Source organism: Lissotriton helveticus, chromosome 3_1 (assembly GCF_964261635.1).
Source record: "Lissotriton helveticus chromosome 3_1, aLisHel1.1, whole genome shotgun sequence".
Lineage (NCBI taxonomy): Eukaryota > Metazoa > Chordata > Amphibia > Caudata > Salamandridae > Lissotriton > Lissotriton helveticus.
The window spans coordinates 965,609,699-965,624,837 of NC_136061.1; the positions used below are offsets into that span (position 1 = coordinate 965,609,699).

The following is a 15,139-nucleotide window of genomic DNA, read 5'->3' on the forward strand; positions in this document are numbered from 1 at the left end:
ATGGCCTTTAACCTGGGTGTTCCTCAGGCTTATGCTCAGTCTCCCTTTATGCCGTTTCTTCCAGCGGCGCTGTCCTGGCATTTCCCGGTACCAAAGACATCGACACCGTTTCCTACATCTCCGGCGCAGTCAGCTCGACCTCGCTCGACTCAGGCTGTGCCTTTGGATCCATGTTCGGCGCTGGCTCCGGATCCGTCGGAGTCGTATCTGGCGCCGCCGACGCCGGTTACGAGGATGAGGTCCAGGCGAGAGGCGCAGAGGATTTTGGAGGAGCAGCGCTTTCGTGCAGAGGAAGAAATGGAGGGAGGTGAACTTCAAGAGTCAGAGGACTTATTTGAAGGTTTGAGGGAAGCAAGTGGCCTTGATATGTCCCAGGAATGGGAGCTTTCTCCTCCTTCGGATACTCCTTCTAAGGAGGTGGCTCCTTACCACTGTCATAAGGAAGGCTGCTTCCAACAGCTGAGTTCAAGTCAAATATTTTGCCTGAGGTTCTTCATTCTCCCTCCACTGTCATAGAACCTCTTTTGCCTTTTAATGATGCCATTGCTGAACCGGTTTTGGAGGTCTGGCGTAAGCCCTTTTCAGCTCCAGCAGTTTCTAAATCTGTTGCTAGGAGGTATAGGGCGGCTCCAGGGGATCCGGACTTCCTAACATCTCATCCTTCTCCTGAGAGCCTGGTGGTTCAAGCTGCATGTTCTAAAAAATCTTCTGGGGCCTTTCCTCAAGTCCCTGGAGATAGAGAATCAAAGAAGCTTGATCAGTCGGCTAAAAATGTGTTCTCCTCAGCTAGTATGGCCTTGAAGTCCACAAAGGCCACCTGTCTTATCGGTCGTTACATCCATGCTCTAATGGACTCTGCGAAACAACTTGCTCCTAAGTTGTCTGAGGAGGACAGACAGAATTTTAATGAGGTCTTGTCGGATACTCAAGCAGCTGTACGTCAGGTTATTCAGAGTGGCCTGGACACTGCGGACTCTGTTGCCAGGATTATGGGATCCTCGGTTGCCACGAGGAGAAGTGTTTGGCTCAAGTCATCGGAATGCTCTCCGGATGTGCAGGCAACACTTATTGATCTCCCTTTCGATGGTTCTGGGCTCTTTGGAAAAAAAGCGGAGGCAGCCTTAGAGAGGTTCAAGGACAGCAATGCCACAGCTAAGTCTCTGGGCCTATAGGCACAGCCTAGGGGTTCCTCTTACAGGAGGTACAGAGGTTTTGGAAGGTCGTCCTTTTGGACCTACAGGCAGCCTCAGCAGCAGCAAAATACCCTGTATAAGACCTTTAGAGGCAAGAACAGAGGTCGTCCCCAAGGTTGTCAGCCCTCCTCACTTTCTACCTCTCCCTACTTGCCACAGCAAAGCAGCCCTAGATCCGCCATTCTGGATCATGTTGGGCCTGTGGGGGGTCGGCTTACCCATTTTCTGCAAGATTTGGAATCAGTTACTACAGACCTTTGGGTTCCAAATCTTGTGGAAAATGGGTATGCTCTTCCCTTTCGGGAATTCCCTCCAAATTACCCTCCTTGCCAAGGGGTTTGCTCGGAGGACCACCTTCTTCACCTGCAGGAGGAAGTCCTGACTTTTCTGAAAAAAGGTGCGATAGAGGTGGTTCCAGAGCTGGAAAGGGGTCAGGGATGCTACTTCCGGTATTTCCTGATACCCAAGAAGGATGGCAGGTTACGTCCAATCCTGGATCTCAGGATCTTGAACCTTTTTCTGAAGCAGGAGAAGTTCAAGATGCTCACCCTTGCCCAGGTTCTTCAAGCGCTGCAACAGGAGGACTGGATGGTGTCCATTGACATGCAAGAGTGCGTATTTTCATATTCCAATCCTGAAGTTGGACAGGAAGTATCTCCGTTTTACGGTAGGGTCGCAACACTATCAGTTTGCGGGTCTCCCGTTTGGTCTTACTACTGTACCTTGAGTCTTCACCAAGGTGATGGCAGTGGTGGCAGCCCATCTCAGGAGATTGGGGATTCCGGTTTTCCCCTATCTGGAGGACTGGCTGCTCAAAGCATAGTCGCCAGAGAAGGTGCTTCATCATCTGCAAGTGACAACCCAGCTGTTGTGCAAATTGGGTTTCTCGATGCCCAAGTCTCACCTGGTGCCCTTTCAACACAACCTTTTCATAGGGGCGGTACTGGATACTACTGTGTGTCGAGCATTCCCACCTCCACAAAGGATTCTCGACATTCAGGAAATGATCCCTTTGTTCTACAATGGAGCGGTCGTTCCAGTCCTGAAGGTCCTTTGTCTGCTCGGTCAGTTTGCTTCCTGCATTCTGTTGGTCCACCATGCACGCTGGCACATGAGGACGCTCCAGTGGTGCCTCCATAGGCAGTGGTATCAGCACAAAGGAGATCTGAGGGAGTCAGTCAGGATCTCTAGAGAAGCTGCAGCCGATCTGTCTTGGTGGAACGTGGAGGGCAATCTGTCTCAAGGAAAGACCTTCCATCTTCCTCCGTCGGTGGCCACAGTGAGAACGGATGCATCCACTCTAGAGTGGGGTGCTCATCTGGGGGACCGGGAGATCAGGGGTCTTTGGTCTCCAGAGGAAAAGTTGCTTCACATCAACCTTCTGGAGTTACGGGCGATACGTTTGGCGCTCAAGGTCTTCCTCTCTTCCCTTCGCTGTCAGTCGGTCAAAGTCCTGACGGACAACACTACTTTGATGTGGTATGTCAACAAGCAGGGAGGAGTGGGGTCGCATTGTCTCTGCAGAGAGGCTCTGCGTCTCTGGTCCTGGGTTCAAGACCATCAGATTTTTCTGATGGCAAATCATCTGGCTGGGTTTCTGAACGTGCGTGCAGACAGTCTCAGTCGGCAGTTCTCTGTCGACCACGAGTGGAGGCTTCATCCGGAGGTGGTTCCTTAAGTCTTTTGGACGTGGGGAACTCCTCAGGTGCACATCTTTGCCACTCGCGAGAACGCTCACTGCCCATAATTCTGCAGTGTCCAGTATCCGATGCTGGGAGCTTTGGGGGACACGTTTCAGTTGAGTTGGAGCTCTCAACTCCTTTACGCGTTTCCTCCCATACCCTTGATTCCTCGGGTTCTGAGGAAGATTCGCCAAGACCTGGTCCAAGTCATTTTGATCGTCCTGGTTTGGCCAAGAAGGGTGTGGTACACAGATCTACTTCACCTCTCGACGCACCCTCCGCTCCGTCTCCCTCTCAGGGCAGACCTCCTCTCGCAGTTGGAGGGGCAGGTTTTACACCCCCACCTCCAGAGCTTACACCTTCATGCCTGGAGATTGAATGGGGCAACCTGAATTCTTTCTCTCTCCTGCCTGACGTGTGGACGTTATACTATCGGCCAGGTGACACACCACCAAGTCTATCTATTCCTATAGGTGGTCCAAATTTGTCCATTGGTGTGGGGAGATGTCTATTGACCCTTTGAGGGCTTGTTTATCCAACATCCTTCAGTTTGCGCTCTCTCTAGCTTAAAAAGGCTTTGCTGTGGCTACTGTGAAGGGCTATTTATCGACTTTGTCGACGTTCCTTTGCTAGCCAGATCTGCCGTCCTTATTTAAATCACCTATTGTGTTACGGTTCATTAAGGGCCTTACCAACAAATTTCCGCCCACTGCATTTATTGTGCCTCAATGGGACTTAAATCTTGTCTTAACCTACTTGATGGGCTCTCCCTTTGAGCCCTTGCACAAGTGTCCCTTGAGACTGTTGTCTTTTAAAACAGTATTTCTAGTTGCCATTACCTCGGCAAGGAGGGTAAGTGAGCTTCAAGCTCGAAGTTCAAAACCCCCGTTCTTGACCATTCATGCTGAAAGAATAGTACTCAGGACCAGGGCTGCTTTTCTGCCTAAGGTGGTAACTCCCTTCCATCTGGGGCAGTCCATTACCCTTACTACCTTCTATCCTCCACCTCACCCTCCACCTCACCCTTCCAAGGAGGAGGAGCGGCTTTAACCGCTTGGACCCTAAAAGGGCGGTGAGTTTCTACCTCAATGGAACTAAAGACTTTCATGTGGATGACCAGCTCTTCGTGGGCTTCATTGGCTGCAGGAAAGGCAGAGCGGTGCACAAGCGCACCCTTTCCAGATGGATTATCTTGTGCAGCAAGATCTGTTACTCTTTAGCCGGTAAGGATCCTCCAGAGGGTAGAATAGCTCACTCTACCAGAGCAAAGTCTTCTACATCTGCCTTATCTAGGGGTGTTCCTGTGGAGGACATTTGTATTAGATTCCGAGGTGAGGTGGGGCGGACACTTTGCGCTTTCCGTCCTACAGGACTTTTTGGTATAGAAGGGTAGACACCCTCCTCCGGGAGTGGGGACTGCTGTGGGACTCTATTCACAAGGTGAGGAATCCACTGGCAGATGTATCCATCAGAAGAACAAGTTACTTACCTTTGGTAACCCTTTTTCTGGTGGATACAGTATCTGCCTGTGGATTCCTCACTGGCCCACCCCCCTCCCTGTTGTCCACCCTTGTATACCTGCAATGTTGATAATTTCTATCTGTCACTTTCAATGGAAGTGTTTTATTCTGTTTGTTTTGCTGCATTGATTTCACACTGTGTGTGTTCGCTTGAATACTGTGTATACGGTATATATATTTGTGTCGGTCCGTCAGTGTCCCACGAAGGCTTGGACAAAAACGGCGGAACTGACGTCATCACGCCGACGAGGCTCTCTTACGGCTCCAGTGACATCAGCGGAGCCATGCTTCTGTGACCGTCCTCGGCGTGGAGAGCATAGAAATTTTTTCCGAATGCTGCTGGCGCAGGGGATATTCACAAGGTGAGAAATCCACAGGCAGATACTGTATCCGTCAGAAAAAGCATTATCGAAGGTAAGTAACTTGTTCTTTAAGTCTCGCCTGAGCCCGCACATGCGCTCCTCTGCGAGACATTTAGTAGTGGGCTTTGAAAAGTTCTACCACATGCTTTTTTCTGGCATGAGGCGTGCGGTTACGCGCCCATGCACGAGCGGAGATGACATCGTGTGCTCGCACTACTCGACATCACACGCACGCACCACTTACGTCCTTTTTTTTCCAAGCATTGGCCGCGCGCGCACACAACTCCTGCTTCTCCCCTCCCCCACCACATATCACGTCTCGCGGCCATTGCTTGTTTAATCTTGTAAATATGCTAGATGCACACATTGTACATGTTTACGTGTTTAATTAACTAATGCACTATATTAGCTACCGTTTTGGAATCATAAACACTGGGTCTCTCAAAAAAGCTGATTAATTTGACCACCGAAAACCTAAACGGCGATTTCCTTGGACAACCTCATTAGCAGTCAGTGTGTCATTCATTCCCATGTCACTCAGCAATGAGATACTTAAAATAGTAATTTTTTTATGCGACAACAGAGTTTATATTCAGTCCATGGAGCGGTCTCTTGTGTTCCAAAGTGTAAAGGTGGGCATGCGCCAGTCCACCGGGAGAGCCTTGTCGCCTTTTCAGGGTCACAAAGCACTAAATAGATGCAATTCCAGTCATTGATTGCGATTATATGAAGATTTATCAACCCTGTCCACCAGCTGTCAGAGGTTTGGCCACACTTGCTGTTCAGAAAGAACAGTCTGCTTATTTATGAAAACATCAGTGTCAAATGTAAATTTGCAATCTTCATCATCTCAATATGAATAAAATTGAACATGTTCTACACAGTCATCGCATCTTGGGAAGTGTAGCCTAATTGTCACTATTGCGCTTTGCTCCTCGTCGGTGTATCGCTCGCCGACTAGTTACAACTGCAATTCGATACAATTAAAGTTCTGGTTAAACCAGACCCAAAGCCGGCCTCGTGTTTGTGCGCGCGCTAAGCCGCCTGCCACCTATTGCTCCATTCAAGGGGAGTGTGAGGGTTTGGCACTGTTCCAGAGCAGCAGGACTTTTACTTCTTGGAAGATGGGGGCGGCGCGGTTGTCATTGACTAGCTCGCAGTACTGCTGTAAAAGATGAGCTTAACATGTTAACTACATTTCGGTTGTTTTAGCTGGAGCCCCAAAGTTCTGTAACGTCACACAAAGCATTCTACTACGAGCAAATGAGCTACTGAAATAGGCTGACCAGCCATCTTTGAAACAGCAGAACTCCTATTGATGTAGCCAAATAGCATGTGCAAATTAATTTGAATATTTATGTTAACTACCCGTATCACTTTTACCAATTAGAGTCCGGAAGTTATCCCGGTCACCTAAAGTATTCGCGTGCTCTTTGTGCCCCTTCAGTAGCGATTGAATTTTAATGTTTGTATTTTAATGTGTTGTATGTTGAATTGTTTAAAACAGATTATTTGTCTTTCACGATAAACAGTTTGAGCTATTCGCACGTTTATATTTTTTTCTTGCCCTTGCAATCCTTTGCATTACCTTTACATCCTTTTCTCGACAGAGGCTCCGGTGAACAGCTGGTGTGCTTTCACAAGCTATGAAATAACCCAGTGCCTGATACTGTTACAACCAATCACTTGATTAATACTTTTTTCACCTTTTAGGCCAGAGGCCTTCAAACTTTTGGATGCCGAGACCCCCTTGTCAACATTTTGAGGCGTAAGGACCCCCTCCAGACAAAAATTTCTAAACCTGTAGGCAGGGCTACTAGAATTATGAGGCAGGTGAGAACCAAATTACACGACAGGCTTGACTAAAATGTGTGGGAAGAAAATGTAAGTGATGTTATGTGATGCCGCGTATTTTGGGATAGCATTGCTTCATTATTTTGACATTTTTTACACACGCTAACACTGAGGAAAGATTTCACCCCATCAGTACCCGTTTATAACCAAAATACAGCAATTAACATCAGAAAGATTTCTAGTCAACCTTTGAGAAGGGCCTTCCGCTCCGCAGGAATACGTGCTGCCACATTAGAAGCTCACCTGGCCCTAGCCAGGAGAAGCAGGGGTCCCTTAAAAACCTGGCGGTTCTGTGCAGAGTTAAGCAGTTTACCCATGCAGCTTTCCTCTCACCCTTCCCTTCCATCCCCCTCTTCTCTCCCTTTTTACAACTTCTGAACTCTCCCCATTCAACCTCTCACTTCACCTTTAATCACCTCTTGCCATTCTCTCTTTTCACTGCCCTCATCTCTTACAGTCTCTCGCATTTATCTCATGGCCTCTCTGGTCCCGTCACCTCCTGTGCCCCTCAGCACTTCTCATTCACCTCGTCTCTCAATTCAATTTTTGTCTATTTGTATCTTACACCTCTACAGTCCCCCCATTCAACTTTCACATCTCCCCTTTGTTCTAACAGAAGCCCTCACCTTTGGCTCACACTCACTTCTTGTGTGTCCACACTTCTCTTCGGCAATTCACATTTCTCCTCATCCTGGACCTCTTCAATCCAATTCTCTCACTCCCTGGCTGTCCTCCCTCATCCTCTAATCTCTCCTCACCAAGCATATGGGTCGGACCCATATTGTCCTCTCGGCCTGTGCCTCTCTGCTTATTGTTCCCTAATTCAAGAAGGCATGAGTTGTCTGTCTCGCTGTTTTGGTGCAGGCCACGCAGTTATGGAACTTGTACCCTCCTTTGCTTCGCTCCACTAAGAATCTATTATCCTTAAGGAAGATATAAAAACCTTTCTCTCTGCTCTGTAGGTTACCCCATTTAGCTGGTTCTCCTTCTCCTTCTGTGTGTTTCTCATTTGCCTACAGGCAGCAGATGGTTATTAGCCCCAGGACATCTTTTGTTAATAGTAGCGCACTACAAATGTAAATAATATTAATAGCCAGAAGCAGGGGAGTCACTAGACCAGAAATTCGGAGAGGAATAACGCTCCCAGCCAGGGCTGGTCCTAACACTGGTCGCAACTGTCTTTTTTGGTGCCCCACCCCGTTTCCACCTCCTCCATGAATTCCTTCACTGCCACTCACCAACAATGCACCTCATCTCTCTATAGCACCTTTCTGACAAACATTTCATTTTTTTATAGCACTACTCATAGTTTACTCCCACTCAGTTCTGTGATCTGCATGGTACACGTTCTTTGTAGCAGGCACATTAACCCTCTGCACACTGTGTGGGTGACAAGAGTGCCCATGTGAGTGCACGGTGAGCGATGCAACAGTGGGGTAAGAGGAGTGACTGCAGGGTGAGTGAGGTGGCGTATGAATTTATGAATTTGGGTGCGAATGCAAGTTCAGAATGGGACGAATGAATGTAGGATTACTGATGGGCTTGTTTGAGTGAGTTGCATATTGAGCAGTGAGGGGGACAGGTGAGTGAAGTGTCACATGAGTGCGGGATGAGTAGTGTACTCGTGTGCCTGCAGGGTGAGGTATTGGGTGAACAACGCAAGTGAATTGGTAGTGCAGAGTGATCACTGTGAGTGCAGGGTGAGTGGGTGAATGGTGTGAGTGCATGGTGATCAGTGTGAGTGCAGGGTGAGCGTGAAAGTGAAGGGCGAGAATGAGGAGCGAGTTGTCTGAATGCAGGGTGCATTCCCAGACAATTGAAGTAACTCAGCATGTTATTGATGGAGGCGTAGGGTTTAAGATCGAAGTTAAACTATTGCGGCAATAATCGGGGATTTAGGGTGGAGGAAATAAATAATGTGCTGATCCTGCAACAAACTTACAGTCCTATGGTTAGCGTTGCCAGCAGATTATTTTGATTGCCCAGTCGGTACAAAAATAAGCAGTCACCTAAAGCTGTATTTCCAGCACTTATCTGTGCATACTTTGAACAGCAAATATAAATAGAAAACACTTTTATGTTCTAGGGCTGCCTCAATGATCAATGACTGACAAAGAGAAACAAGCATATGCAATGCAATAGGTCTCGCAATAATTATGTTTGAGCTATTGGCATTGCTAAATATTGCAACACCAATTGCAACAAAAGTCTATAAATTGTAGGCCAAAAAAAGTGTATTCATTTTTGTAGCAATGGTGGCATGCTGCGCTTTAGATAAATATGTTTAAAAGTAAAGTGCGCCATACTGCGATTGCTACAATAGTTATTTGTGGATGCGTTAACAATTCGTGTGTGCACTGATGGCTGGTGGTGTGTGTGCCTGTAGAAATTGTGCACTGATGGCTGGTGGTGTGTGTGCCTGGTGAAAGTGTGCACTGCCGGCTGGTGGTGTGTGTGCACCTGGTGGAAGCGTTCACTGATGGCTGGTAGTGTGTGTGCCTGGTGAAAGTGTGCACTGACGGCTGGTGGTGTGTGCCTGGTGAAAGCATGCACTGACGGCTGGTGGTGTGTGTGTGCTTGGTGAAAGCGTTTACTGACGGCTGGTGGTGTGTGTGTGCCTGGTGAAAGCGTGCACTGACGTCTGGTGGTGTGTGCTTGGTGGAAGCGTGCACTGACGGTGGTGGTGTTTGTGCCCAGTGAAAGCATGCACTGACGACTGATGGTGTCTGTGCCTGGTGAAAGTGTGCACTGATGGTGTGGTTGTGTGTGTGGTTGTGGTTGTGTGTGTGGTTGTGTGTGTGGTGTTGTGTGTGGTGTTGTGTGTGTGGTTGTGTGTGTGGTTATGTGTGTGTGGTTGAGTGTGTGTGGTTGTGTGTGTATTTGTGGTTGTGTGTGGTTGTGTGTGTTGTGGTTGTGTGTTTTGTGGTTGTGTGTGTGCTTGTGTGTGTGTGCTTGTGGTTGTGGTGTTGTGTGTGTGTATGGTTGTGGTTGGGTGTATGGTTGTGTGTGTGTGGTGTGTGGTTGTGTGTGTGTATGTGGTTGGGTGTGGTTGTGTGCGTGTGTGGTTGTGTGTGTGGTTATGTGTGTGGTTATGTGTGTGGTTGTGTGTGTTGTTGTGTGTGTTGTGTGTGTTGTTATGTGTGTTTATGTGCGTGGTTGCGTGTGTGGTTGTGTGTGGGTGGTTGTATGTTTGGGTGTGTGGTTGTGGTTGTGTGTGCGGTTGTGTGTGTGTGGTTGTGTATGTGTGGTTGTGAATGTGTGGTTGTGTGTGGTTGTGTGTGTGTGGGGTTGTGTGTGGTTGTGTGTGTGGTTATGTGTGTGTGTGTGTGTGGGGTTGTGTGTGGGGTTGTGTGTGTGTGTGGGGTTGTGTGTGTGGGGTTGTGTGTGTGGGTGTGTGTGGTTGTGTGTGTGTCAGGTTGTGTGTCTGTCAGGTTGTGTATGTGTGTGTGGTTGTGTGTGTGGTTTTGTGCGGTTGTGTGTGTGGTTGTATGTGTGGTTGTGTGTGTGGTTGTGCGTGGTTGTGAGTGGTTGTGTGTATGTGGTTGTGTGTGTGTATGTGTGTGTGTGGTTGTGTGTGTACAAGCCACATCGTTCACACTGAGCTTTGTGTCTAAAGGTCATGCAATTTGTACAAGCAATTTTGAAAGTATCATAACTCTCGAGGAAGAGGTGTGGCGCCGCGGCTAGGGCGACTGACTCCGGAATCTGGGGATCACGGTTTGCTCCCTGCCACCGGCGGCAGATTAGCCCAGTACCATGTGACTCTGGGCAATAGCTTGCTTAATCTTCCCGACGGCCCCCAGCGCCTGGAGACCCTTACGGGTGATTGTGCGCTTTACAAATGTGGATATTTATTTATATCTTCGAGAGCAGCACCCACTTTTTTGTTTAGATACCTGCTTACAAGACGACACATATCTTCTTTACAAAGTAAAGGAGGCTCTCCCTTTGTAGGGAAAAACAATATAATTCTGTTTTTAAATGAGTGAAGGAAATTCACGATTGGTTAACAACAAACAGGGCGCCCAAAGCAGCGTGCAATAATTAAGGCCAAGAGACTGTCTCTAAGTTAACACCCGCAATAACCTCAGAGAAAGTGACTTGTCAAGAACAAGCAAGTAGGACATTGTATAAAAGTGTCCTATATGGAAAAATGTCCTATACAAAAAGAAGCATTGGCAAAGACATTAGCTTTCCCCTATGTGAGATCGATCGGCTTTATCAATGCTTGTATTACTATTGTTTTGGAGTATTCCTGGAATATGGACTTTCTGATTATGCGCGTGGGCTCTTTTCTATTACTTATGCAAGTTTTGAGACGAGGGGTGGGTAAATCAACAGAGAGCCAGTGGCAAAAAATAAGCCCCCACTGACCCCGTAGTTTGCAAGCAGAGGTTTCCAAATTTTGTTATGCCACTGTAGGGAGTAGGATGAGGTGGTGTTTTAAAAGCAGGGGGGCTTGTTTAAAACCATGGTGGCAAGCGGGTCAGGGGCTAGTGGGTTAACACAACGAATGCATGCCTAAGGTAGAGCTGCTGACCCTGGAACTGGGTTCAACTCTCGGCAGTGGCTCGATATGCCGTGATCCTGGGCAAATCACTTAATCCCCCCAGTGTAATTGAAAAAAAGGGGGAAGTGTAAGTGTCAGTATAATGTACATGGTGCTCATGTAAAGCACTCCAATGCCTTAGGGTACACGAGTGAGGGCGCAGGACATCGCTGAAGCAGGGGACTGGGTAAAACAGAGCAGGGAGAAGAACGTGGTGGGTCAAAAGCAGCTGGGGTGTTGTCTGTAAACAACAAGCTCTCTGCATTGCTCGGCGGGGGGCGGGGGAGCAGATTCCTTTGAAGTGTTCGAAGTCTGATGCCGGCTGCAAACCAGCATGAGTGCGGAGAGAGGCTCACAGGCTGCCAAATGGTGTGCGATGTGCACGCGCCCGCACACATGCACTGTAGGTAATAGGCCTGGAAAAACCTTTTTTGAGCACTTTTGAAAGCCCCTACTTAATATCTCGCCAAAGCATCGCTAACGCAATGGCTTAGGCGAGACATAAACTGCAGAGGCCTCTGTGATCCAGTTCACCGATCACCAGCAGCAATGGAAATAAAAGACAGACACACCTGCCGTAGCCTGTCATCTAATTCTAATTGCCCCACTGCCATCTTGGGGCAGTAGCGTATTTTTCTAGCCTGCCGTTAAACATTGCACATAAGCCTGCAGAACGTCTTTTAGCTCAAATAATTAATTATTCCTCTGTGTAGTGGTCCCCGTCGGAATCCACGTACCACATCAATTTCCTGGAACTCAGGGCTGTTCACTTGGCGCTGAAGGCTTTTCAACCGTCCTTCCGGACCAACTCTCTGCTTGTAGAGACGGACAATACGACCACGATGTATTACCTCAACAAGCAGGGGGGCTCGAGATCACGCACTCTGTCTCAGGAGGCGCAGGCGATCTGGCATTGGCTTCCGGCTCGAGGACTCTCGATAACGGCCACTCATCTGCCAGGTGTGCAGAATGTTCAGGCAGACGAGCTGAGCAGACTGATTCAGGAAAACCACGAGTGGGTCCTAAACGACGAAGTACTAGGAGAAGTCTTCGCAAGGTGGGGCACTCCAGACATCGATCTGTTCGCCACCGCCGAAAACAGCAAATGCCGAGACTTCGCCTCCAGGTACTACCAGCCAGGGTCGCTGGGGAACGCGTTATGGATCAACTGGTCGAACAGCTTTCTGTACGCTTTTCCACCCATTCCCCTGATTCCAGCGGTTCTCATCAAGCTCTCCCAATCCAGGGCGAAGATGATTCTGATTGCCCCGGAATGGCCCAGGCAGTGGTGGTTCACGGACCTGCTTCACCGGTCTCTCCTTCCTCACATGAAGCTGCCGTGCAGGCCGGACCTTCTCGCGAAGTTCGGGGGGCGGATGGTGCACCCCAACCTCTCGTCTTTGAGTTTGGCGGCATGGCTCCTGAAATAGTGCAATATGGCCATTTGAATCTCCCAGAGGATTGTATGGACATACTGAAGGAGGCTAAGCGACCTTCCACTCGGACTTCTTATGCTTACAAGTGGAAGAGGTTTTGCATCTGGTGCAAGTCTAAGAACTATGACCCTACGACATGCAAGGAAGATGTCATCCTTCCATATCTGCTACATCTGGCGCAGTCTGGCCTTAATGTCCATTCCATTAAGGTTCATCTGGCTGCTTTGACTGCCTACAGGAAATGCCCTTCACAGACTTCCTTCTTCCAGATACCTGTGATCAAGGATTTTTTGGAAGGCTTGAAGAAAGTGTTCCCTCCTGTCAGGCTTCCTTCGCCTTCATGGGACTTGAATGTGGTGCTGTCCAGATTGATGAAGGAGCCTTTTGAACCTATTCATAAGGCTTCGTTGCAGCACCTGTCCTGGAAGGCGGCGTTCCTCGTGGCCATTACATCGGCCCCAGGGTGAGTGAAATTCAGGCGTTGTGTTGCCAAGAACCTTATACTGTATTTCATGCTGCTAAGGTTGTTATGCGTACTCACCCTAAGTTTCTTCCCAAGGTTGTTTCTGATTTTCATATCAACCAGACTATAACTTTACCTACGTTCTTTCAGAATCCTTCCTCTCCAGCGGAAAGGTCTTTGCATTCCCTGGATGTTAGGAGGGTGTTGAAATTTTATCTGGGTAAAACCAAGGATATTCGTAGGTCAGACCAATTGTTCATCAATTATGGATCAGTCAGGACGGGTCTTGCTACCTCTAAACAGTCCATCTCGCGGTGGATTGTGTCCTGCATACAATTGTGTTACCAGAAAGCTAATAAGACCTTAGGAGGTAAGCCTAAGGCTCATTCCACCAGGGGCATGGCTGCCACGACAGCATTGCTCCGTAATGTTCCGATTGCAGAAATCTGCAAGGCGGCCACTTGGAAGTCGGTTCATACCTTTGCTAAGCATTACTGCCTGGACTCTGATGCTAGGGCGGATGCTCAGTTTGGACAGGCTTCGCTGCGAAATCTATTCGCACAATAGTGGTGTTGATTCTCTTTTCTCCACCGCCGCTTTGGTGTGGGGATGGGCTTGCCATTCTATTCACTAGATTATGACTATACACAGAGATCCCCTACTACAGAAGGAGTAGTTTCTGTCCTGTAACTCCAGTTCTGTAGTAGGGGTATCTGTTATAGTCATAAGCGCCCGCCCTCCTCCCCGGTGGAGAGAGACATATTCCTTTAAGGAATGCTACAGGTCTGGCGTGTTACGCCTTCAAAAAGAACTGAAAGTAAGTTGGACCTGCTATGCATTCTGGGATACTGGGAGAAGGTTCTGGAAGATTCTCTTAAAGGCACAGTATCCTGTTCTGAGCCACATAATGGCAGCCTATGGGGCTTGTCTGTCCAGGTTTTTCTCTCTATCATTCCTGAGGGAGTTTGCTGTTAAAGCAAGGGAAATCTGTACAGGCTTTTTGCTGTTTTGTGGATTTTATGGTGGAATTTCTAGTTGAAGTACTGGACAGTGTAGCTTTTTAGGCTGCATTATCTGTCTTTAAATTCTCTCTTAAGTGTCTATGCTTTTCTGCATTTTTTGACACTGTAAGAGATTATTTTTGATTGCTCCGGGTCCACGCACATGGGCGGGACTATTCACTAGATTATGACTATAACAGAGATACCCCTACTACAGAACTGGAGTTACAGGACAGAAACTACTCCTTCCCTGGCTACTTCACATCAAGGCCCTCTCCTACCGAATTGGCTTGCCTCAACTGTGGGAGTCCCCTGAGGAGAGTTGCCCGATGTTGCAGAGGTCTGAGTTGCTGGCCTCTATAAGACACTGTAGCCTTAAAGTGTTATACTCTTCAACAACTCTGGGAAGGCTCTCCACTGAATTCTTGCAAGTGAAAAATGCACCCAAGAGAGAGGAATTCTTAGATTTAGTGCAGCCTGCCCTTGCAAGGAAACTATACACGCAACTAAGACATGGCTGGCTCCCCATTGGGGCATTGACTTCTAAATGGGCTGACTCAGAGGAGGGAACCCGCCCAGCATGCAGCAATAGTACAGAAGATATTGCACACGTTCTGTTCTTCTGCCCGGCGTATAGTAAAATACGGAAATGCTGGTTGACACCGCTGTGCAGGAACCTGGGACTTAAACAGTGCGCACAGGCCTGTAGAGTTCTAACATATGACACTTCCCCTCTTATTGTCTTTTCGGTTTCCCGTTTTCTACATGGTATGTGGCGCAGCAGAACTATTTTTGCTATAAGGAAGTAACTCGGATATCAGTTCTCCTTTTTGATAACTTACTGTTTAATAACTTTTTTAACTGTTTTTTCACTGGATTTTATTACTGTGCTTGTATGTATTTTATCTGCACTTTTATGGTCAATGACCGAAATAAAGTTAGCAAAGTTAAGATAATGGCTTTGGGTTAGAGTGAACCCCATCTGAAGCACCTCCTTAAAATGTCTAGCTGGTAGAGGATCCTTCCGTGAGCCTGAATGCATGTTCTTGCTTGCTAGATTCTGAAAGTCCTCATCAGAT

The 15,139-nt window shown here is 48.0% G+C and overlaps 1 long non-coding RNA gene across 2 annotated transcripts in view; it reads left to right on the top strand.

Moving 5' to 3' along the window:
- The window catches only part of LOC144823144 (uncharacterized), a 683,784-nt gene that overhangs the window by 608,144 nt on the left and 60,501 nt on the right, over positions 1 to 15,139 (top strand). The window lies entirely within an intron of this gene.